Genomic DNA, 25513 nt, shown 5'->3' on the forward strand with positions numbered 1-25513 from the left:
GAAGCTGTTCAATTCAGAAAAACAGGGGACAACCCCTCCTCCCCTAAAAATCAATGTCAACCTTTCTCAGCCTCAGTCCAAAATCCCCAGTGCAGACTGGCATCCTTCAGTTTGTCCAGGCATTTTGCAAATGGGCACACTGAACTTCTTGACTGACTAGACTAAAGTTTTAACATTTACAATTTCTAGCAGTTCCAGTGTAAAAGCTAAGGCACTGTACAGCAACTCAAGACTGAAACGTTGCAGAGCAAAAGAGATGTGACTCCGTGCCCCCTCACCCCAAAATGCCTGCAGAAAATCCTTGTTTCTCAGTTACTGGATCATGATTCTCACTATCTTAGTAATTAAGTAGGAGTGCTTTGGCTATGGACTTGAAGAGTACACAGCCATTATAGGCAAGCACAGACTACCTCAAAAATTATCATTAAAAATAAAACATAATATACTAAGTGGTTTTGTCCCTCTTTTTATTTTTCTTTTTTTAACCCACAGAGGCACCACTATTTCATTAATCACTTGTATGACAACATATACAAATGCTAAAAATGTCCACCCTTCAGGGATCTTCTAAATGAAAACTGAAAAACAAAAGCAGCAGTAAGAAATTCTCATGTCACAACAAAAAGGATGTTACACTCTCCAGGCAATTACTGCAATGAAACATTTGCTGGAATAATTTTTAATATGAATTTACTAGAGTTATTCCTAAACTTGAACCATATTCTGCACCTGTTGCACTTCTGACTTGTCAAGCCTCAGCTGCACATTTATGCCCAACCTGCTTGAAACAGCTTTAGACATGAACTGCAACTTTAAAAAAGAGAAATCAGCCTCATTCCCTGCTGTCAACTTAACAACTGAATGCAGGTCAAGATGCCCTGAACCTTTCTGTGTGTTTAAGCAGAAAACAACCCCAGGAAAATCTCAGCCACAGACAGCAACATTGTGCTGCCAGCTTTCCCTGGCTTCCAGAAGGCTGCTGTACATATTGGGAATTTTGCCCTGGAGACAGAACTGATGCTTGTATCCAACACATCACTGCACTTTCAAGGAAAGTCAGGAAAAAGCCACCCTCCACTCACCTGGCTGAAATTAAAACATGGATCCCAAGCTAAGAAGAATCAACACTTCAGCCAGCAGATGCAAGAATCTTAACACAGTAACACTGACATTTCCAAAAATCTAGGGGATATGTTTTGTAATTAATAATTTGTAAGTTACATTTCCTCCTTTTTGCTTATTTTGCACTGCTAAAGTGAACAAGAAGCAGCCACTTGCCTCTACCACCATTCTCTCCCGCCCCTGAGGAAAAGCAATGTTGCACCGACTTAAGGTACTTCCCACTTTTGAAAAGCTAGTTACCATGGATTACTCAAAAAAAAAAAAAAAAAAAAATCACAAAAGCAACACATGTAAGTAGCAGACAGGTAACAAAAATTCAGAGCCGTATCCAAAAGAAAACCTCATTTCAAATACCTGCAGAAAAAAGAAAACAAATATTTTTACATTTTCAATTTGCACCAGAGCAAACAACTAAACTTACCAAATAAGCTATTACATTTAGCCTCTTTTTCTAATGCATTCCTCTGGATAGTTCATCAGTAACAGCAGACACAAGGATGAGATATCACAGAGTCTGAATTTGTACAGCATATTAGGCAAGATATCAGTGACAAGTGCACAAAAGGAATCCTTAAAGCCAGCCAAGATCTCTGAACAAAACAGTATCTCCAAGGAATAGCAGTGCTTCCTGGCTTCAGTTTGTTGCAGACAAAGGTTAAACACATCCATACGCTACTCAGTACCTGTTAGGACATACAGAGATGGAAAAAACAGAACCAGAGAATTCAAGAAACTGTTAAGTAAATATATCTTAGACCTGTGAGATTTTACTTCTTTGTATCTTAAAATAGCCTGACAAAAATGGAATTGGCCACAACACTATGGAAATTTTCAAGTGGGACAAAAAGTAACCTACTTTAAACCTACTTTATTTTATTAAAAAGAAAAACAGCGTCTATCTATGAAAACCAAATTACATGCTACATGCAAATTTCAGATTAAAATTCTGTACTTACATTTTTACAATATGGCTTGTCTACACAAAAAAAAAAAAAAAAAAAAAAAAAAAAAAAAAAAAAAAAAAAAAAAAAAAAAAAAAAAAAAAAAAAGGCAGAGGCAGTAGGTAGCAATTTCCAAGTCTCCAAAATGTGGTTTATGTAACTGTTAAATTTAGATTAGGAAGCAAATTATCTTGAAAGGTCTCCAGGAAATGTAGTACAGTAAAACCATTTAAATAGGTCAGATTTCATAGTCAACTGCCAGGGAAATTACGAAATATGAATAGAGTTAATACAACCTTTCAAATAACTAGAGGAAGAGATTTCACTCGTGTTTAGGGGTTTTATTATTTTTTTTAATATCCTATCCAATCTCACAAAAAGGCCATATAAATTGGAAAAAATACTCACTTAGAACCTGGTGTAGCAATATTTGCTAAACTGAAAAGGTTTGAAAGGTTAAACAATTCACAGAAGAGGATGTTCAGCAAACAAAGTAACAACCTTAACAATTCTGCGATTGCTTTTTTATTTCACTCTAACCAGAAAATTCTTAAAAATTTGTAGTATACTCCTACTCCACTCAAGAAGTCTATAATAGTGACCACACCTATCCTAGTCTCCCCTAACTCCCAAAATAAAATAATTCATTATTTTGTGAAGATTGTTCTGTGTCCACCAGAAAACAAAATTTTTCTTGCTACTTAACATAATAATCTGTAATTCAACAAAGGAGGAATGCACCAGTTTCTAGAAGCAGCAGTACCAGCAGCAGCCAATTTCTTTGTCATGAGGCAATAAATAAATGTACCAAGCAAGGAAGTGCACATTACAGGCATCTGGGTAATAACAAGGGTCTATATGAAATGCAGTAGCAATAAGACATAGTCTCAAACTCTGTCTTCCTTGTATGTTAGCTCTTTATATAAAACAATTTGGCAGCTGCCTCAAAGGTGAGAAGAAAAAAATAATAAAAAAAAGAAGTCCAAAATATCATATTCCAAGATGACTTATCCCCTGAAATTGTTAAATTCTGGACTGAAGTCATCTGATAGATCATAAAACTAGGAGGAAGAAACCCCAAATATAATCACACACACACACTCACTGTGGATCATGGGCCAAAAGGGAACCCTGGCATCATTTCACGTGCCCTTCTGTTGTGATGATCCATCATTCAGTCTAGTGCAAAGACCAACTTTAAGACCATCACTTTGCCGTCCAAGTATAAAAAGAGGATAAGTGATGCTACTTCATATTAATAAAGTGTTTTATTGACAAGACTAAATACAGTGCACCCCAAGTACCTTTCCTTACCTTGAAAACAGAAGTACAGCTTTTAATTTCTGGTACCACATCTGTGCACTGACCCACTGCAAGGGCAAGGGAGCAGATTTAGACCAGAGGCCTTATAAATCACCTCATACTAAGCAGCTTGTTAAAAACCTGAAATCCTCAGAAGAACAAATCATCAGCAACATCTGCAGTGCCTCCACTACCTCAGCAGAACCTCTCCAAGAGGCTACAAAGAAATTAAACTGCACTGTCTTCCCAGTGCTTTCCTGACACCCAGCAGTGACCGAGCAGCCTTATTTTCACCTTTGAGGCAAACTACATGTGTTGGCCTGTACACAGAACAGCCAGTTGGGCCAGGCTGGCATGGAAATATTTCCGTCCATTAAACATGGAATTTTAGCCTTAGCATCCAGAAGACAATACTGATCGGAGCAGAGTCAAAACAAAAAAACCCAACATTGGACTGTCATTAATTCAAGCAAATACACCACTGTGTACATGGTTCTGAGCTACACTCTGCTTCAGTCCTCATCATCAATGTTGTGCTCCTGAACAGAACAAGGTTTTATACCAGCTGTTTATTAACAGAACTATCATTTTCCTAAAACAGCAGCAAGATTTGGACACCCAAAATTATTTCCTTCAAAACACCATATTGCATTTGAATGCAAGTCTGGTTTTAAGACAGAAGAAAAAAGAAACAAATCACTTACTTCCCTAGAACCACAACCAGTCTGGTGCTGCCTGGCATTGCCACGCTTACATATCTGAAGCGTGTCTGCCTGGCTGCAGCCCAGTGAACACTCCTCAAACCCACCTCTCAGCTCCTCTCACTCTCCTCCTGGCATCACCCCCAGGCAGGGAAAGCTAAAATGAGGGTACATCCCTCAGGAAAGGGAGTCATGGCCCTCAGCAGAGTACTGTGCCTGCCCACCCCAGCCAGGTCCATCTTGTTACTCCCTCCCTGGGGGAGCAAGGAAGTCTCCAGCACGATGAAATGAAGAACAAGTTTCCAACGGGAAAGTCACAGTGATACTGAACACACAGGCACCACCTGCTGAGGGGGCCAGCAGGACTGTCAACAGAGGGATACCACTACAGCTCCTACTTCCTCTGCTCAGCATCACATAAACTGTCTCTTGTCGGGCTGCTGGAAACAGCACAGCAGCTAATTGATCCCTGAAGGAAATGCCCAGGAGGCAGGGGCCAGCTCACATACAGCCGTCTAACTGCACGTGCACCAAGTGCCATGGAAAAGCACCTGCCCCAGTTACTCATACTCAGGAAGCTCATCCGCTTGGAAGAGCTGAGGAGATACAGTTAATGATCATGATCTGTCTGTTTTACAGGCCTTCCTCGAAAGAAAACGCATACCTGACTTAACACTAAGACATTCAAGAACCAAGGGACAAAGAAGAAAAGAAAACCCCACAAAGCCCACTTACTAAATGAAGCTAAGGACAATGTCTGCTTTGAAGAAAGTACTGATGTGGATGCACTGCTACTAAAAATGGACCACAGCAGGTCATCATGCCTTATGCTAAGCCAAGCAAACAAGGGGCTGCCTGCCCAGGAGGTTCGACACCCGAAGACAGCCACGTGCCCTGTATCTGCAAGGAGACTGCAGTCACGGGCTTGCCAAGCACTGGGGAGAAACAGGAGCAGCACACACTTCACCAATATGACTGAGCAGAAAAACCTCTGAGCGCTTAGCTGGGCTTTCTATTTTAAGAACTGGTATGATTCACGTTACCTTGGCTCTAAGTGTTTTTCAGTCTTCACCATATCTACCCTCATGATAAGCTCATATTAAGCAAGCACTGAAAGCCCTGACATTTCAGAGCTGCAGCGCAGAGCAGCCATAGATCATGCCGGAGCCTCGAGCATCAGCAGGCAGCTGCATCCAGGTCTCCCAAGCGCATATTCTGTGACCTTGCTACTCACTGCCCTTCCTGCTGATGCACATGGGGAAACAAACACAACAAAAATCAGAAAAATCCCTGTGATGCACTAAGTATTGTTCTGTTGTTGCACAGTGATGAAACTTGCGGGGGGGGAGAGATGGGGACAGAAAAACCTCCATGGAAGTGTCACTACTTAACTGAAAATTAAGCAATAACCAGTATTAGACTAGTTCAAGTGAAGCCTCATCTGCCTGATGCTGCCAGCAGTTGAACACTCGTATCTTTTTCTGTTCTTCAGCTGTACTAATGCATGCTCTCATGACAAAATACAGGTGGAACTAGTACTGCAGCTAGGATCACAGGCAGGAAATACTATCAAAGAAGGAAGGATCTAGAAATGTATGCGCTTTTTGGGATTATGAAAAACAACTTTTCTATTAATAGCATAGGCAAAAGTTCTTATATCCTACAAAAGATTTGCTTAAAATAATTCAATTTTTTGTACTTGTGAATATATATATTAAAGTAGGTTTCACTGTTCTTGCTTTGTTCTTTTCAAATCTCAAATAAAATAATGAACAACACCAGTTTACATTGAATATTTTATCCGTTTTGACTCATTTTTTTTCTTACTTATAATGCTTTGAAGAGGCTAACCACTTCACTGCAAAATTTTGCATCACCAACAAAACCTGAAGGATTGTAAAAGGCAGAAAACATCAATATACATCTTTATACCCTACTCAAAGAATGTGAGAACACAAATATTTTCCTGCAGGAAACATTAGGTTGATAATTTCTTGCCTTATCTGACAAGAAATGGCTGTCATTTACAAGTCAAAATAAACAATCTGGATGCTCAAGTTTTCCTCAAATAAGAAGAGGGCACTGAGAGCATCACTGGATAGGAACAATTAAAGGGAAGTACTGTCACAACCAGAACTCTAAATAGCAGCATTTGGTGTATTTCAAATCTCTGGCTGAATACTAACATTCTACTACATTTTCTAGCATTTCACACAACATGTATATATGCAATTGCATTATTATTTTGGCTCTCCATGTCAAAACATCACAGCATGAGAAAACATTTACTGTAAGGTTTCTTAAAATACTTTCTAGTTTAAAATACCTTTTGAATAGACAAAAAAATCTGTCTCAATAACTAGAGATTTAAAATTAATTTTATGTCTGGTCAAATAAATTAATGTTATGTAATACAATCTGTAACATACAACATATCAAGGGACAGAGGGTCTTTTAGTCAAAGAGATTTAAAATAGATTTATAAAAATAAATACTGCTCCAGGTTTCTCTATATCACCAAACCGAGGTGGGGAAAAACATTATGAAAGAGATGCTGTGGTCAAGTGATGTTTGTCCATTTTTATGTACAAAGTAGAGGCAAAAAAAGTATTTTTCCCTGTCATAACATAAACTGCAGCAATGGATAAATAAATAGCAGACTTGTCCACTGGGGCTGATGCTACCCTGAAAAGAGGAAAGGATGATTCTATTTGCCCAAGGTTTCAAAAACGTCACATCTTGTTTGAAAAAGCAGTCAAGAGATGCATCCTGAAAACCACGTAAAGTTCAATTTCTCCTCAAATGGCCAAGGTGAAGCCAAAGTACTTTTATACTTTTTAATGAGGGGACGCACTGATCAGGACTGACCATTAACAGTCCCCATAACTCCTCCTTTCTCTTCAGTCCTGTGGAAACAAGCAAGATTTAAACAAGTAAGTTTAGACCAATGTTCATACTAGAAAATAACTCCTGGTGAGCAGAGCTGATGCAGGTGGCTTTTTTGGCACAGGAGAAAAGATGCCAGCCCACAGAGTGGATCACAAAGACCATGGGGATTTGAAGGGGTGGACTCTGAAGTAGAGAACACTCTCCATCCCCCCCTGAGGATAAGGAGAGTGACCTTATCACAACTGACCCTCCAAAGCTGCCAAGGTGTGAGGTAATGCAGATCTCCTGTCCACTCTGTACTCCTGTGCTGGCAAGAATGGAAATGCGTACAAGCCATGGAAGTAGGAAGGTGTTTCACCACATGTTTATTCATATGGTAAGAGTTACAAGATGCTGCAGCTGCTGCAACTGAATCCCATGCTGTCAAGAGCAGTACTAAAATCTCTGCTGAGAAACAGGAGAAGAGGTTCCAACTGAAAATACAGCTATGAAACTAAACAAAACAAACAAAACCACCCTTACAGTAGCATCACTCTTAAGACTCCATGATGCAATGCAAAACCTGCAGCTGATGTTTTGTACATGCAACTCCACCTGGTCAGGGAGGTTTTCATAGACTGTAAAGAAGCTGCCTTCTCTGCAGGCTCTTACCTCGCCCAGCTGCAGGACATAGGGCAGACTGCAGCTGTACCAGTTACCAGGAGCTCTGCAAAGGAGAGAAGGCACAATCAAGCCTGCACTTAGACTGAGGCAGAATAAAGCCACCCCAGACTCCAGCCATCCACCTCCCCAGCTCTGCAACACCTAAAGTGACTGGCTGTTCACACAGAAGCTGTGAGCCCAGAGCAGATCACAGATCAGGCACACACAGCTGCTCCCTCAGACATCCCTGCCAGTGAGGCAGAATGCTGCTGGCCTATGACATCTACTACGGTTTCCAGTTAATACATACACAGCCACACCACGGCACCTGTGAGACACTTCTAGGTCTGAGCAAGATGAAAACACACACATTAATGGAATGTGTGTATTCAAAAATATGGCACTCAGACATTCCCAAATCACCTGTAGCAAACTACTGCAGGAGGAGAATAGCACATTGATGCAAGAGAGGCAGGCATCCTTCTGGGAAGGCCCAAGAGCAGCAGCAACAAGCACCGACACGAGCCTGTCTGGTTTCACTTGCTACACCCACTCAGCGACACTGAAAGCTTTATGGATGAGCAACGTTAGTGATCACTCATTCAGGCTAAGTGCAAGGCAGTATCTGCCAGCTCCCTCAACCCCACTGGAGAAATACTTGCAGAAGGTGAACCCCCAACTACAGCTCTAAGGAAAGTTCGCCATGGCTTTAGGGTAAGAGATGAAACAGACTGAGACCACCTGTGAGAAGAGGATGCAGAAGAGGGGCGATCTGTTTTAAGTGACAGAGGAGCAACAGAATGAAGAGACTACTTACAGCTTCTCATTGGCCAGGAGGAGACAAGGAAAACAAAAAGTTACAGAAGAAACTTCAAGGGAAAGTAATTAAGTGAAGAAAAAAAAAGTCATTATGTACAAAATGATTTTGAGAAACTCCATGCTATGGCATATTACAGAGATTGAAAAGCAAACAGATTGAAGAAAATTAGGCCAAATGGAGAACAAGGGCTATTAAACACAATGTCATGTCAATCTGCTGGAAATCCCAAAATCAAAATTTTACAAGAAACAGTCAATAGAATTTAAAATGCTATTTTCCCCTAGGTGTCCACTGTCGACCATTATCTGAGACAGCAACTGGCCTAATTGAGTACGGTAAATCATCTGAAACCACACATGCTAAAACCCATTAATTTTTCTCTGTGCTATGGATTTCATTTTTTTAATTCATTGCTTCCTAACCTGTCCTCCATGGACTACAGATCAGATGGGTATCTATAGGGCCATGATAAATATTGAAATGAGTATGTCTATCAAATAAGATTTTGATTATGATGAGCACAACCAGCAGAGAGTCTGACACTTGACATACTGTTGCCCTTAAAGTTTGTTGATTGCTGTTCATGGGACTATTCTGGCCAAAATTATTAAGCAGAAGATTAGATCATTCCCCGTGTACCGGAGTTGTTGGGTTTTCATTTTTCTTTTTTAAGGATAAATCAAATAAACAGTTGTACAAATTAGCCTACATTCACCTTAGGGCCCTATCCACTTGGGATTTTCTTTTGGGTTCTCTTCTGTCCTGCAGAGATTCAATCTCCTTAATAACTAGACTTCCAATTCTATGCCTTAAGAATCCACTTCACTTTCATTTTCTTACGGTTTTCCAAATCTGGATAACTAACAGTGCTCTCATGTGATTCTCACAGGTTTATTAGCTCAAACCTTTCCAAGATACACATCTGAAGTTATTCTGTCTCTCTCCTCCCTCACAAGGAAATAACCCAAAACCTCCAGCCAGCATTGCATTGCTGCATGCTTGAATTTTACAAGCTAAACCCTTAAAAACCTACTAAAACTACTTGGGAAACGTAACTATGCTTAAACTTTTGCTGTAAAGCCCAAACATGGTAGTGATCCATCTCATCTAAGCCATTCATTTCACTGGTGAAATCTGTCTGAGGTTGTCTTTTCCAACTGCAATGGCAAAGCACAATGCATCGTAGCCCTGCTAACAGTACAGAATCAGGTGGGAGGAGAGGCTAATGCTGGTTTTGTGTAGAAAAGAATTGCTAAGCCCTGACCCCTCGAAGACAAAGCCATGGTGCAAAAGTAGTCAAGGCCAAAGCTCTATTTGCAGAAAATCAATAGGTTATGCACAATAGCAGCTGCACTCAGATGTTCACAGCTCAGCTGGAGTCTGTAGAACTGGTCTCTAAATTCAGAGTATTTGATGTTTAAAACTAGGAAAAAAAAACAACGACAACAAATCACCAAAAACCAGTCCTCCCCTCCCCTCCTTTTTTAAAAAAAATTTAAACAGTCAAAACAGAAGCAAGCTTTGAACAAAAATTCTTGAAATTGAGATATTGAGATGAGTGGATCCCTTCTCTTTGCCACTCCTTATGGCCTTTGGTAGCCAGCCAAATGGCTCAGCTTAGCTTCACTTTCCACATCAGTCCAAAAGTTGAATAAGTAATAAAACTTGCATGAGGAGAGGGCTTTATAATCACATTAGAGACATGCAAGGCAGACCGGTTACCTCGGTTCACCAGACAGCTTGAACAAGGCTTCATAATGAGGGACAGGTGTTGGCACCAATTAGGAACACTCAGCTCACCACTGACATTGGCCCCTCAAAGCACTGACTGCACTTTAATCCTCTAAGCCACATAAAAGAAAAGCAGAGTGGGCAGACAAAAAAAAAAAAAAATCTAAAAATGCCTCTGCAGAGGATTGAAATATTTTTGCTTACTTAAGGGAATAAAATAGAAGTGTCACAAAGCTGCAGAAAGTTCACTGTGAAGAATCTTGAGTATATCAAAACTCTAAATCTTCTGCACAAGCACAGTATTTAATTTTTAGGAAGGGTATCACCCTGTGTAGTATGCATTCATCACAACTATCAAAATTTATATCCAGAAAAGAAGCACAAAATAAAAAGGAGTAAAAGCAACACATGTAAATACTGAGGTAAGATAAAATTATTCCATCTATGCCTAACAGCATTTCAAACATTATGGGATACACAAAACAGATTTTAACAGAGATTATTAAGGAGTCCTGCAGGCTGAAATGGTACTGTTAACAGCTTTTTTTATGACTTCCTCACCTTTAAAAGACTTTATATTCCTTTAAAATTCAGAAAGCTTTCATTTAAAAGGTGATATCTGAAAGTTGAAGGTATATAGATTCAATTTACACATTGTAAACACCAACACACACATTTTTTTTATTTTTTTATTATTTTTAAGTACCAGCTCCTCCTTCACTTACATGCCAGGTCATGAGGTAGATGCTTTCACTTCAGCTGATGACATCACAAGCTCCTAAAAAAATGAAAGGAGTGCTTTTAGGTAGTAGGAGTGACATCAGGCATTTTATGTTTGAGTTACAATTTAATTTTTGGCAAGTAAGTGAAGGTTGTATTGTATTTTTATTGCAACTTCCCCAAGCAAGTGATATGCCCAGAATATAAACTTAAATTCCACAATTCTCATCTGATATGTGGAAAAATGAAATGTATCAGCTATATGTGCACATACTGTGATAGAAATGCAATAATTACTACAGCTAAAAACAAATCTATAAGAATATTCTTGAAGTTGATTTTGCTATCCTCTTAACATGAATGGGAAGCAACTTTACTAATACCAACAAAATGAAATTTTAATTAGTATCTTCTCTATCCTGTTTTGGGAATAAAAACACTTCAACAAACACATTCAGATAGATGCACACTTATTCAGCTGGCTTAAGGGGTTGTTTCTCCTTACACACTGATGCTTTCTTCATTCAAGAGGGTCTTCTATGAACCATGCATGCTTAGAAATTCACAGGAGGGCAAACAAAATAAGCATAGAGGCAAAGCTCCATGTGGCTCCTGATTTAATTCCTCACGACATTCCTCCATCCTCTCCTTGACAATCCCAAATAGCTTTGCTATCCTGGCAGGGATTCTGCTTACTTGCCCTTTTTAATCTAGTCCTGAGCCTCGAGCAATATTAAATATGGGAATAGAGGAATTCTTCCCTCCACCAACTGCCCACATTCCCCTCCTGCCGGATCATGCACATGTATGTTCTGTGCCCTATTGTAATGCACATGGCAAAGGCATTAAAGCCGTCACACCCAACAGATGAGCTGCAGCACTCCTCAGAGATGTCAGCAGCCCAACCAGGGCTGTCCTGGCAGGCAGTCCACCCTATGCCTCGGAGCAAAAAGTGAACAGAAACAGGACAGCTAAGAGCTGTGCAAGAAAGTATTAGAGAGCAAAAACACAAGTAAAAACCAAGGAAGTGATAACTGCATACCCTGCCAGAAGAAAAATAATTTTAAAAGGGGATATGACAGCATTTTTCTAACTGAAATAAGGCAGTTTATGGCCAAAGTGTCAGCACCATACTCTAACATCTGTGCTCCTCCACCCATCTGGAGTACAAGAAAAAGATACAACCACCCATCCACTGAGGAGTGGCACAGATCCCATTACTTATTACAACTATTGTTGCTCAACTTAGGCTGCGGCATTGAAGGAAAACAGTTCCTTACAATCTGGGGGATGGGGAAGAGAAGGGGAACACATAATATATTGCAGCTCCTGTATGCTGACTATGCAAAATTTTGAAGTTTGGTCTCTACAAATTCTCTTTGATTTCAAGTTTCACTTTTGGGCGGTTTTTGTGTTTGTGTGTTTGGTGGTATTTTTGGGTTGGTTGGGTTTTTTAGGGGGGGTGGAGGGATGGTGGTGCATCAGAGGTGCTTAGTTGGTTTGGGAGTTTGTTTTGTTGGGGTTTGTTTTTTTTTCCCATCTTCCTCTTCCCATTTTCCTGACATTCTCTGGCTCTACCCCACATTAAGCAATTAACTTTGAGCAACACAAGAAGATCTGTAGATCAAAGCAGTACCAGAGCCAAGGTAGTTGAAACATGAATCACACTAAGTGGGTCGGGCTCTTAACTTCAGATAAACAGACACACTCTGCCACCACAGAAATGGCCCGAAGCAATCCACAGGGTCGGTGCAGGAGCCTCCAGGCACCATCCAGAGGAACCCAGCCCAGGGGCAGCAGAAACACCTGGCACAAAGGGAGTGGGGGTGACCAGAGGGGCTGGCTGCAGCCCACTGCTGCTCTGCCTGCTGCTACCTCTCCTGGTACTCTGCCTCTACCTGCCAGCTAAGAAATGCCAAGAGCCTCACCCACAAAACGCACTGGAAGAGGGAGGGCAAGTGAAGAAAATAAGTAAATAATTAATAAATGGCTGGCTAAGTTTTCCAAACATGATTTTGAATGATTTTTTCTCATGACATATTTTATTATGGGATAATTCTTTAATGTCCCAATTGAACTCATTTAATGTAAGTTTTCCATAGAAACACAAGCAAAGCCCTGGTTGTGGCAGCTCAAATGGCATCATTAAAATGCAACACAGCCTACAACTTTTAAGTGTGAACAAAACCACAGCTTTTGCCTCCCAGCTGAACCTCAAAACTAATATATTTTTGAACTCTTCATTAAAAACACATTTATTTGCTCAGTCAAATGCCAAGATGAACTCTGAAGTACTGGAAGATTCAACTAAATTTTTTTTCTTTCTCTAATCCTTACAGTATACAGTCATAATCTTCAGTCCCAACTTTATTTATTTCACAACCATGAACAAATATATAAAATGGGATGAAAAATACAGTTTCCCCCACAAAATACTATTTCACCTTCCTTGTTTTAAAAGCTTTAAAAGCTGTCTTAACATATTGATTGAGAAATACTAAATTAAGTCACCTCAAATTAATGATCAGGAGGTTCTTCCCCAATAGATTTAAAAGAAATGGAAGAATGCCAACCTCCCCATGAGCAGCAAGTTCAGGAGCAGGGTAAAGAATGCACAGAAGTTGTTCACCCTCCCCTACAGACTGCCAACAGACTTAACCCCTACTTTCCAGGTACACTTGAAAAAGTAATGGGCCAGCAACAGAAACTGTGGCATGAAGAAACAGGAAAAAAAAATTTATAGGAACTAAAGGCCAGTGTAAACACAGAAAACAAACTTAGAAATGCACAGTGGCTTTTCATAAATGCTGCCTGAAAACTAAGCGTCACCAGGGAAAAAAGCATCAGCAAGATTTATTTCTTAAAATACAACTTAAAACAACAGAAGGCCACTTGGAACACAGATCTATTTTGGTAGTTATCACTACTGTTATACTATCTCTCTCTCTGTAATTTACCACACTGCTTACCAACAGCCAAGCCACCAAAACAAGAATTGGACTGGTTGAAAATAAGAGCTTCGTGCTTTTCTCATCAACATCCCACACACTGCACTGCCATTTGCAAAAACAGAGATGGTCACAGAAAAAAGACCTGCCAGGTAGGACTGAGAACTCAAGACTCTGTGTAACAGAGGCCCCTCAGCCTCTCCAGGGGAGCCCCTTCCACGCTGTGTGACCCTTACTGCCAGCAAGTTTGTCCCAGCACACCTTTCCCCATGCTGCTCAAGCCTTTGCCAGGTCTCTCCCAGCACTGGACTCTGATGATTTCATCTCTTTCTTCTTGACACAGTTTAAACACAATTTAAGTCTCTTGTCAGTAGGTCCTTGTCTTTTCTCCAGACTAAACAAATTCTTTCACCCTCTGCTTATAGGATGTCTTCTACATTTCTGATTCTTCTAGTTGCTGCTGTCCACCACCCTTCCCAGGGCTGGCACACAAAACCAGTATGAAGTTGTGATGTCCTGGACAATTCTCCTATCTGAATCCTTCCCTACACAGAAAATGCTATTTTTTTGACAGAAAAATATTCTTTACTGTCACGAGTTGCAGATAACAATCCTACATATAAACTCCAGTACATTTGCTTTTGCAACAGCATGGCTGTTGTCTCAAGTCCTGGCTGTGAGCAGCTATTGCTGCTGGGGCCCACTGCTCGCAGGCATGCAAGCCAAACTTTATGCCACAGAGCTGCCCCTCCATGCCCTGCTCAGCCCCATCCAGCCCCTCCTTCCAGGCTCCTTTTCCAATCTGTTAAAGTAACTCTGAGTTCAAAGCATCTTCTCAAGTAGACATAGAGGTTCACCCAGCTTGATTTGGGCATTGAATGAATGGAGTCCTCATTCCTTCACCCACATCATTAATTGCAAATATTAATTCACCTGTCTTGTTTGAAACTAATTAGCAATTATCCTCTCAGTTTTCTCAGGAGCTACAAATGTTCCTGCGAGCATTTCAGCTAACCCATGCTTCCTTAGCTGGCTTCTGGTAATATGGACTGCCTGATAACTTGCATCATCTACTGTGCATTTCCTACCTCACAAATTCAAACTTTCAAAACTAAATTAAAAAGCTGGTCTTGTGCTGCTTCACATATCCTCCATAAATAATCCCAGGGGTTTAACACAGGTGGGAAAGGTATTAGAAAGTAATTTTATAATTTCTTGGGGTTTTTTTTACAGACTGTTTTAGATATCAAGGACATACAGACAGCTCTCCATGGACTATCAATAAACATCACACAGACCTCTTACAAAAGGCAGAAGAAAAATTTAATACTACCAAGAAAACAAAAGAAATAAAGACAGTAGTTTTTGAGATTATAAATATAGTATGAAGCAGGAAGGTAATGGTACTGCTTCCCTTATAGTTCTGAAAAATCATAACAGAACAAGTATCTGAATACCAAAACAGTATCCATCATATTTAACTGAAGAGCTATTTCCAGGCAATACTTATCCTACAGGGATTAGAGATAGAAAAGAAAGAGTCAGTAAGCTTTTTAAGAAGTGTCTTGTAAAATCCCTACAAAATCTTTGTAGCAAACAGTGTTGGATTTTTCCTTGTAATAAACTGATTTGTTGTTTATTCTTCTTCACAGGAGTGCTACAAGCTCTGCAGCTTCTCAATTTTTAGTTCTCTTCCACATTGGCTTAGCCAACAAAGTAATTCAGTATAAATTCACAATTTCATTATAAAAATCTAAAGATAGCCCTGCCCACTTCTTTCCACTGTCACAAAACTGTTTCATGACACCTTTATGCAGCAACAAGCCTATTCTTAATAACAGCCAGTGATTTAGCAATTCCCAGCGACCAAGTAAAACTTGCTGGAAAAACAATTTCCCACAGTGGCTTCCCCCACTTTCAGACAAACAATGCAGTAGGATGTCTAGAAGGATAGGTTTCATAAAGCAAGTAACAAGTAACATCAAGACATTTTATGAAATGCTCTCAAGTCCTGGGCCCCAGGCACTCAGATGGTGACCCAACACAGCAGTTATTTAGCTTGTGTGTAGTGCCAATCATTCTGCAAAACACTCAAAACATCTTATCCATTACTCAAAAATAATTGTTACACAACGTGAGTAACATTTACATGCAAAATACTGAGTCAGGCTGAAAGAACTGCCCTTACAGGGAAAAACTACTAAGACCAACATTAAAAAAAACCTACTTCAAGATACAAAGTTGTTTACATTCCTGGTATACAGATAGCAGAGGAGAATTAGTCAGACAAAAGCCTGTGTCTGTAAGAGATGCAATGTAATGAAATAAATTTTTAAGAAATTCATTTAAATGAAAAAAAAAAAAAAAAAGCTTAGGCTTAGCATTAAGGAAACATCCTGAGAGTCAGAACTGCTGACCCATGGCCCCAGGGGAGGACTGGAGGCTGTAGCTCTTGACGTTTAAACAAAGATTGGACAAGAGTCCTGGTTGCTGCGCTGCCAACACAACATGCTCCGCAGAGCTCAGCTCTTCTCAACCCAGCCGGAGGGGAAGGCAACAATAAATGGGACTTGAGTATAAAGAGCACTGCACAAAGCGGTTTGTTGGGACTGTCTGCACTGAGGACTGCACCTCACCATGCAGACGGTGCTGCAGAGCAGCAAGTTCTGCGCTACTACTACATCAGCTTCTCCTCAGAACTCATCACTGCATGCTAATGAGAGCAAAGCAATCCCAGGTCGCTATTCCACCATTCCAACCCTCTTCCATACATCAGAAACTGAGGAACATGATAGATAGATAGATATCCCTGACAGATGCTATGGTGTACAGCTGTATGCAAGGATAGTTAGTGCACAGCAGCTCAGACCCCTGCTCCTCTTCTGCAGAACGAAACATTAAGGAGATGTGTTACTTCGGCCTGGTGCAGGATGCAGCTCTCTGAAGAGACGGTATTCCCTCCAGCAGGACACGCCTCAAGGCAGAGGAACGTAGCAGAAATACAATACAAATGCATGAGACGGAAGGCTGCACTACAAGATCTAAACTGAGATAAAAACATTGAAAACTAGCAGGACACTTCCTGATCCACAAAGTCTGGAATGGGGTACAGGCAAAAATAACAATTGGCACTACCTACTACCTAGAACTTGAAAATAGGTCTTTGAGCCACAGAGCAGCAAAAACAAGCTATTTATGAGGATCTGCAGCAAAACAAAATAGATGTAGTTCTTGAGGAAGGAGAACATTACATGTCCTGCTGTTAGCCACAGCCACATGCTGGTCAGTTGGATTTTAAGTATCAACCCACCTCATTCGATTTGTGCCTCCTGTACTAAACAGATGTGCTTGTGTGCACTTCCTGTAGCTGAGTGATGGCAGTACTGTTCCATGCTATTTTCCAAAGAGACGTTCAAACAAACATTTCAGAAACAATAATCTAGAAGACCTAGAAGCATCTTTTTCCTTAACCAAATTCTCTTATTATTTAATGCACCTCTATTTGTATAAAGTTAGGTACCTTCAGTGGCGATCTTAAAAATAACAAATAAAACTACTATGTTTATGATGGCACAGCTATGCCACTTCCATATTCTACACAGCAAGTCCCATGACCCTACCACAAACACAAGAGGGTCACAAATGCTAAAAGCACTGCATGGATCCTCTACACAATGACAATATAAAATATGAAGGAACATATTTAAACTTTGGACCAAAGTAATAGAAAACTGTGCACCTCAATGCATTCAAGCTACAGCTCTGGAACAAGAAACAGCAAACCCCACAAGGTTTTAACTCCCCATGCAGCAAATGGAAAGGTCTTTACAGTGAGATTCAAAGTGCCCAGCATGTTCAGGACAGCCAGCTCACATACCAAGTAGGGAATGATGCCAGAAATCTCTCTTCTCACAGATTCAACTACTGATTTGCAGTCCTGTAAATGGATACCTTCAGGAATCAGATACATGCTTGAACCTTTCTTCCTCCTCTCCTCACATGCACTCTTCAGGCATCAAATTCGGCATCACGTAAGGTGTCAGCAGTTGCCACATCTGCAAAGGCTGTCCTTAGTATTCACCCTATCTTCCCAGCCCTCCTCTCCCGTCCACCAGGAGTCTGCCTCAGCACCTTCTCTCTTTTCCTCAAACCCTTTCCACTGCACAACTGCTGCTGACTACCTACAGCACTTCAGCACCTCCTGGCATTCCCATCACTTCACAAGAAGACCACTCTCTGCAAGCATTTCTTATCTAAGTTGTGGTATTTTGCTTCAACCATTTACTTGCAGGATAACAAATCACCAGTTGCTGGGGAGTGTCAGGAGGAGCGCCTGGCTCAAACCACCACTCGCTTTTACACAACAAATGAGCCTGCTGAGCCTCTGTTTCAATCCTAGTCAATGCAAATAGGAAAAAAAAGGAAACTCCAAACAATAAGATTGAGGGTAATTTATGCCTGGATTACAGGAGGAAAGTTATCTCACAACTGGATGACAGCAAGAAAAGATTTTGTCTCCTTTTCTGGACACACTAAATTGTGACACCCACCAGTGTACAACACAGGGATTCAGAAAGCCAACAGAGCACACACTTTGGAGTTTCTTCAACTGCTCAGGCTATGTGGAATTTGAGAAAAGAGTAGTGTAGATATACTGAATATTCCTGGCCTTTAATGGGGTCTCAATGGCCACAGAAAAATAACTCTCATAAAGAGCTCAATACTAAGAATACTCATGTAAAACCATTTAGTCAGTATTTAACTGAATGACAGCTCCCAGAGGGAAAAAAAAAGGGGACAAGAAAAAGGTAACAGTATTAACTTCACTTGCTTATCACAGTGATTTAAAGTACTTTTGACATCCTTTATGGGACATTGGTATTTGTGATTTTGCATAAGGAAAGCTTCTCTGTTCTTTCATGGTCAAGCATCACACCAGCACCCAAACTGTCACCTTCCCCTGCAAAGAAACTGCACAAATAAATAAAGCACCCAAGCTTTGCACTTAGACCGCAAAAACACAAGGCTTGGAGCACAATCAGATGATGATTAATGAAGTAGCAGACACTAAACACAGTAAACAAGACTTCATCAACTTCAGCCTCTGGCTGCAAATCCCATAGCAGAAACCAAACATGCCTTCTTCCTTGAAGATGATCTTAAATAGTTTGAAAGGCTTGTGCTGGAATTTTTTTACTGCTACGAAGCAGAAACTTGTGTCAATCCTTTTCCAAAGTCATTCCCACCCAGTTAAACAAAACACATTACAAGCTCTGAGAAATAAGCAGGGAAACTTTGGTCTTGGTGGAGTCAATGGCAATTAAAGCCAGTGCCCAAGTAAAGCCAGAAATTAGCAAAACATTTATCTGATGAATTTGTGAGCAGAATTCCTAAATGACAAAACTGAGTTTATTTCTTAAAATTTCTGATGCAAATATATTGGGGAAGTGTGGGGGATTGCAAGACCAAGTTGTAATGCAAGAAATTTTTTTTAAGCACTCACTGTCAGAAAAATTTACTGTCAAAAGGAAAAATCTTTAATAGAAGTGTCTAAAATATTTAGACCTTTCTGATTCCTTGCAGTTTGTTAAAATAAGACTTCCACTATACAAAGCTGTTACCTTTAATGAGGTAAAACTTCTGATATTGTTTAAGAAGGGATAAAACTAGACTTGGATAGTCTCTCACCCACATCATTATGGATAGGCTTCCATCAGTTCCAAGAAGGACAGCAGGTAACACTGCCCTTCACAATACACTGGCATTAAAAGAAAAAAATAAAAGAGAAAGCTTGCCTTAATAGGCAAGCCTTAATTTGCTCCCTTAGAGTTTTACATTACTTCTGCTTACCTGAAGCACAAAAACCTCTATAATCCTGCCAGACCTGGAAAGCTCAAAAGCAGAAGTAAACAAAGGAGCTGAGCTTCTTCTCCTTTGAGATTTGCCATCATGCAGTTAAATCCACAAATCTGACCGATTAAATCCCTATGAACCTAGAAGAGACCACAAACAGGCAGAGGTGCCTTAGAGTACCCTATTGTGACATTAAAATCTTTAAAAGATGGATCTAAAGACACTTTGTTATGGCCAAAGGAATCTGGTACAGGAGTGAAGCTGGCTCAACTTGTACAGCCCTTGTTGCAAAGGTTGACACTAATGCCACTTCAGAATTAGGTGTACATGATCAGTTGGGTCACTGTAAGAGTTACACCACAGCAACACCTTCAAAGTGTTATGAAAGCTGACTCCTTTGATTCAATGATCTTAGGACAGATTCCCTAAAATTATTTAAGGGGACCAAGAAAAAAAAAGCATTTTGACAAAAAAAAAAATCATAGGATAGCAAATGGTTAAAAACTGTTTGATACAAGTAATCAGGATGTATTTAAATGTTTTAAAAGTTACTCTACTAAACCAATGCTTTGCCAGTGCCTCACTTTTTCTAGCAGTTCCTCGGTATATAAAAGCAAGTTTGTTTTGAAACACTGCTATTATCTGTACCGAAATAAATACAGTTGCTGATGTGTGTTTAAGTCAAACATACAGATTTAACTTCCTTAACCAAGCAAAATTTACCTATGTACTGGCATAACACAGAGGGTTTTTTGTTAAACACTAGCTAAATAGTCATCACACCAATATCAGCATTCACCAGGAAAAAAGTTTTATATCCCAAATGCTTCTCTTATTGAATTTTTAAAAATATAACTTGAATTTGCAGTGCATCATGCTTTTGTGCATACACATATGAAAACCCCTATAAATATACCAGCCATGAAAAATAAAACCACACAAAGAAACACTGATGAAGGAAAAGGCCCCCTTTATCAGACTGAGCAAACTTACACCAAAGAAAACCAAACCAACGAGTCTGCCAAAATACTTTCAGGTTGACTGCAAATAATCTGGAAGTCCATACTGTCTGTAGTCTGGTACAGGAGACAAATTCAATTTTACCTAGATGATTTACAGGGTCCCAAGAAGACTCTGAGACACTCACTGGAAACACTGTTTTCTCCAATAAAAAAAGGAAAAAGTTAGAAAGTTAAGTTAAAAGAAGAGGAGACAGTCAAAGGGAGACTACAAAGGCATCAAAGACATGGATGGCTGAGAGAGATAAGTAAGAACTACAAATCACATTAAAGTTCTCATCTGCAATTGAGGCATTATTTTTTTCCCTTTTCTAAGTTTCTTCAGACTTTTTTTCCAACTTTTAAACCATTCATACTTCAAAAGTGGATTGATTCAAATATAGAAGTCAAGCACACAGAAGTGAACACAGAAAAGTAGTTCAATAATCTTAAAGAGAGAATGGCACCTGCAAAAGCTACTAGATTTCAGTAAGCTAAATTAATGCACATCCCTGTTTGCTGCTACATATAGAGGCATCTGAAAATCTAGAACAAGTACAGAGAACATGCCAAACGATAGATCTAAGACAGCACTTAAGCCAGATTAATCCACATAATGGGAATCACAGGGCTCTGACTGATACTGAGCTGACTGGCAGGAGTGTAAGCTTTCTAATAACTTATGTTCCACCTTCCGAAGTTTTATGGCATTTACAGAGGAAGAAAAATGAAAACATCATGCATCAAATCCATATGTATTCAGTTTTAAGCAACAGAGGAAAGACTACTAAGAATACTAAGTACTGAAACAAAGTTTAACCTCCTCTTTCATGGAGCTCAGTGCAGAGTCCTATTTTCTACTGTATTATACCACAGATATTCTGTCTCTGTATAGGTGTATACAACCATATAAGGCAAGTCAGATCTCCATCAAAACTGCAGAAACACACAAGAATGTGACCTGCAAGTCACTGACAAAATCTCACTCACAGTTGCCATTTTAAGTAAACTCTCCATACACTAGCTGTATACCTGAGTATTTGGATCAAAAATATGTTTACTACTAACTTCAGCAAACTTAGGCATCTGAAAAATACCTGAATAAAGAACAGCATCTACAATTTTCATAAAATATCACTAGAAATTAAAGTATGATTAAAGTAGGTACATTAAAAAGTACAAAACTAAAAGAATCAAAATTAATTCACCTGAATTTATGGATACCAGTTGCAAAGGGCATACAAAATCACTTTGCATCATTTCTATTCATATAAAAAAATGGAATTATTTCATCCCACAGGATTTTTCCATCTTTTTCTTTTTTGGCCCAAAAAAGTGAACAAGCACTAACCAAAGAAAGAAAATCAGTATCTGTTATACTTCCTAGGTATGCCAACAGCCATTACAGTACTGTTGCTCATAAACATGTACTTTATATTAAGATCAACTTTTGGTTCCTCTTAGCACGTTCTGTTGCAGAGCTGCAAGTTCAAATTTGTCAAGCAAAATGCTTCACTTACTCCTTAAGATTGTTCATTTCATGCTACAATGGAAATGATTACATTGTTAACGTAAGGAAGGCTGCAACTTCATTATCAGGTTTAAGTATCTCCCTTTCAATTATTTAAATGACAGGCAATTAGATTTTTGTAAAAGAACACAACTGCTCTTGATTTAGGCCCAAGCCTAAGAGTTGCTAGAACTGCCCCAAACAAGGTTAACGATGTCAAAGCGCTGACAACCAGTACCCCTTCCTTTTTCAGAGCTCCAGTCAGCAGTTCAGGGGAAAAAAAAAAAAAAAGGCAAGCTAATATAAAAAAGCTGTTACCTGTGCTTGAAATGAGCAGGTTTTCCCCCCCTCCTATCAAACATCTAACAAGTTTACATTGCACTGCAGAGTAATCACTCCTTATCACGATTTCAGTCATTATTCTCCTGCTAGGAAAAGAGTGAATTAATATGAAAGCAGGAAGAGCAGCACCACTTTACTACTGCTCTTTCTATCAAGTATTAATAAAAGTGTGAGAGGTATTAGTCCTACCTCTGTGCTGAGGCTCCTCCTGGCCAGATAATTGCTGAGCCTAACATTTTCCTGCATGTCGCCAATGCACTCACATACTGAGTATTTCAGCTCCACTAGGTCTTTGGTTGGCTTGTTGTTTTGTTAAAGTCAAAACCTGGGCAGGACACGGGCACTGTTTCCTATGGTGAGTCCTCTACAGCCACTTTAATATCAAAGCCTGCAGATTAACACTGAGAGAATATTAAATAAATACAAGCAATTAAAAGCAGAACAAATAAAGAGAATTAAACAACATAGGGAGTTAAACAACTAGGGACATCTGTTTCCTCCCTTGACAGGGTACACATTTCTCCTACACACTTGTATATCCAGTGGTTCAAGACACCAGGTTTTCTGACATGTCAGCAGATAGAAAATACTACCATTTTATTTTGCTATATTTGATACGTAGGGGAAGATTTAAATATTTGCACACTAAAAATAATAATTTTCTCAATACCACCATGGTCTATAGAGGAAGCATTATTTGGAATCTGTCTGATCTGTTAAACCAAGACTTACATTTTTGAATGGTATGAATGAAAGATCATACTCTAGTTATGGCTTTCAAGGGCTTGTGAACAGCCATGTTACTGTAACCCTTGTCTAACACTTCTAGTAAACCCATCACTTATCCACAGATTTGAAGAATTTCAGTCATTCAATATTACAAGATAAACTATACAGCACAATTAAAGGCACAACTTCTCCTACACAGTTCTCCTCTTACTATTCTGTCATCAACCCAACAGCAGATTCCAAAACAAGAACTACCTGAAAATATAAAACACAGCTTGGCAAACTCTTCACAACACAGTCACACAAAATTAACTACTTCCAGTAAACGTTCCTGGTCAGTTGTTTCACTTAGCAGCACCTTGTGTGTAGGGTACCACCTCTCCCTTGGGAGCACCTCAGGCACCCCAGCCTCTGCTCACCCACCACACTGCACTAACCCTCGGAAGCTGTTGGACTTGCTGTGCAACAAACCACTTGTACAGGCATGAAACTGCTCTCTAGGACATGAGCAAGAGCCTGAGCCTTTCACCAGCAAAGGCTATCTACAGTCAGGAGCTTTAAGAACTAAGACAGACCTTCAGAAAATATTCAAGCAAGAATTTTATAGAGCAAGGTGGGAAAAAAGGAAAAAAGGAAAGAGAAGGCTGGGGGAAGCCCAGAACAGCAGATTAGCAAAATAATACATAAATCCCGCAAGACTGTGTGACAAGCATACTCAGTTTAGCAACCAGTCAGGCATGTGTATAAACCTGTTTTTTAGCATCTCCTAGAGCTCTAATTAAAACACAAAGAGGCATTAACGACACGATATGTTCACCATTCAATTCAATAATCAAGAAACACAGCTCTTTAATCTAATGCTGTAACAGGTGTACTTTGAAGAAGAAAAGCACTCCAAAGTTTTCAAAGTTTAACAAGCTAAGGCAAGCATCCCGGTATTTAATCCAGGAGAAAGTTATAACAAATAGCATCAGCAGTCACGAGCTAATCCTCCCACCTTCTCCTGCTTCTCTGATGAGGGCGACTAAGCAAGTGCCAGTGGAGCCTCCGCAGTCATGCTCACAGCTCGGGGTCTCTTCCACTCTTTAAATCAGGGTAAAGCCTGCATTATAGCTCTACAAATGCAGGAGCTTTCCTTAGGTCCAAGATCACGCATCCCAGACTGCTCTAATCCCCAAATTCTTGATCTCCTACACACTGAAATAAGATATTAAATGTTGGAAAAGTTCAGATGTCACCTAGAAAAGGGTAACCTGGAAGCAAATGACTATGAAAGAGTGAACAGCCCAGGGAAACAGGGAGGTGCTCGGTAATAACATCATCATCTTTCTACAGAAGGCAATACCCGGTTTGTCATATCACATTGCTGAAATTTATTTGCCAGATACCTTCTTATAGTCAAATTAAGTGGAAGTACCAATAAAAAGAGTATCTACAGACACAACTCTTAGGGGTTCTGAACATCAGATGTGCAGTTCTAGCTAGAAAACAGCATAAAGAAAAGTACTTTTAAAGTGACAGGTGTAATTGATCATTTAACATGAATAAATATAAAAGAAATCAATTATCAAATAAAACCTCTGCTCTTTTTATTAGCAGCATTAGATTAAAATAAGCTACGTGCTAAAATGCAAAATTTCATACAGTTATCTCACTTCTCAGAGCTGCCATAAAGTCCTCCAGATCTCCAGCATCTCTCACTCCCACCTGACCCAGCCTCCGCCAGCACAAAACCTGCCAGGGCCTTGACATAACATTTTGTACATCAGCTCTTCAAGATGCAAATAGCATCTGTTGGCTTCCATTACATAAATACCCCCGATAAGAGCTATTATTAACTTGTTAGTTTCCATTTTAAGTAAAGTATGTAAAAATTGTATTTATGTCTCCAATTACATGAAGCCTCGAGCATTATAGGCAGTTCAAATCTTCAGAAAAGAGAAACACCACACAATCTCAGAGATTGCCTTCTCTGTAAAATTCAAAAGCCCTGGAGTCCCCTTAGCTATAGCTCCCACAAAACTGTGGGAGTGGAGAGATTAAGCAGCATGTGCAAATGGCAAATTCTGGCTCAGTCCATTTCTGTCCAAAATGAAAGAAGTCACCAACCAAAACACAATACTGCCACTGATCTAGACAAACAGTAAATTTTTGGTTATAAAATGCACTGGGAGAATGATACCTATACTTAATAGAATATTAACTTTTAAATTTTGGTTGAATACAACATTTTTTCCTATCAAACTGCCTGGTATCTTCTGAAGA

General features: G+C 39.7%; 1 protein-coding gene across 1 annotated transcript in view; it reads right to left on the reverse strand.

Annotated features, from left to right (window-relative positions):
* Positions 1 to 11665, reverse strand: part of JADE3 (jade family PHD finger 3) — a 47417-nt gene extending 35752 nt beyond the window's left edge. The window contains exon 1 of the mRNA XM_066313556.1: positions 10874 to 11665. The gene's annotated coding sequence lies outside the window, so the exon portion shown is untranslated. The remainder of the gene's footprint in view (positions 1 to 10873) is intronic.
* Positions 11666 to 25513: the final 13848 nt, after the last annotated feature.

This window comes from Sylvia atricapilla, chromosome 2 (assembly GCF_009819655.1).
Source record: "Sylvia atricapilla isolate bSylAtr1 chromosome 2, bSylAtr1.pri, whole genome shotgun sequence".
Taxonomy (NCBI): Eukaryota; Metazoa; Chordata; class Aves; order Passeriformes; family Sylviidae; genus Sylvia; species Sylvia atricapilla.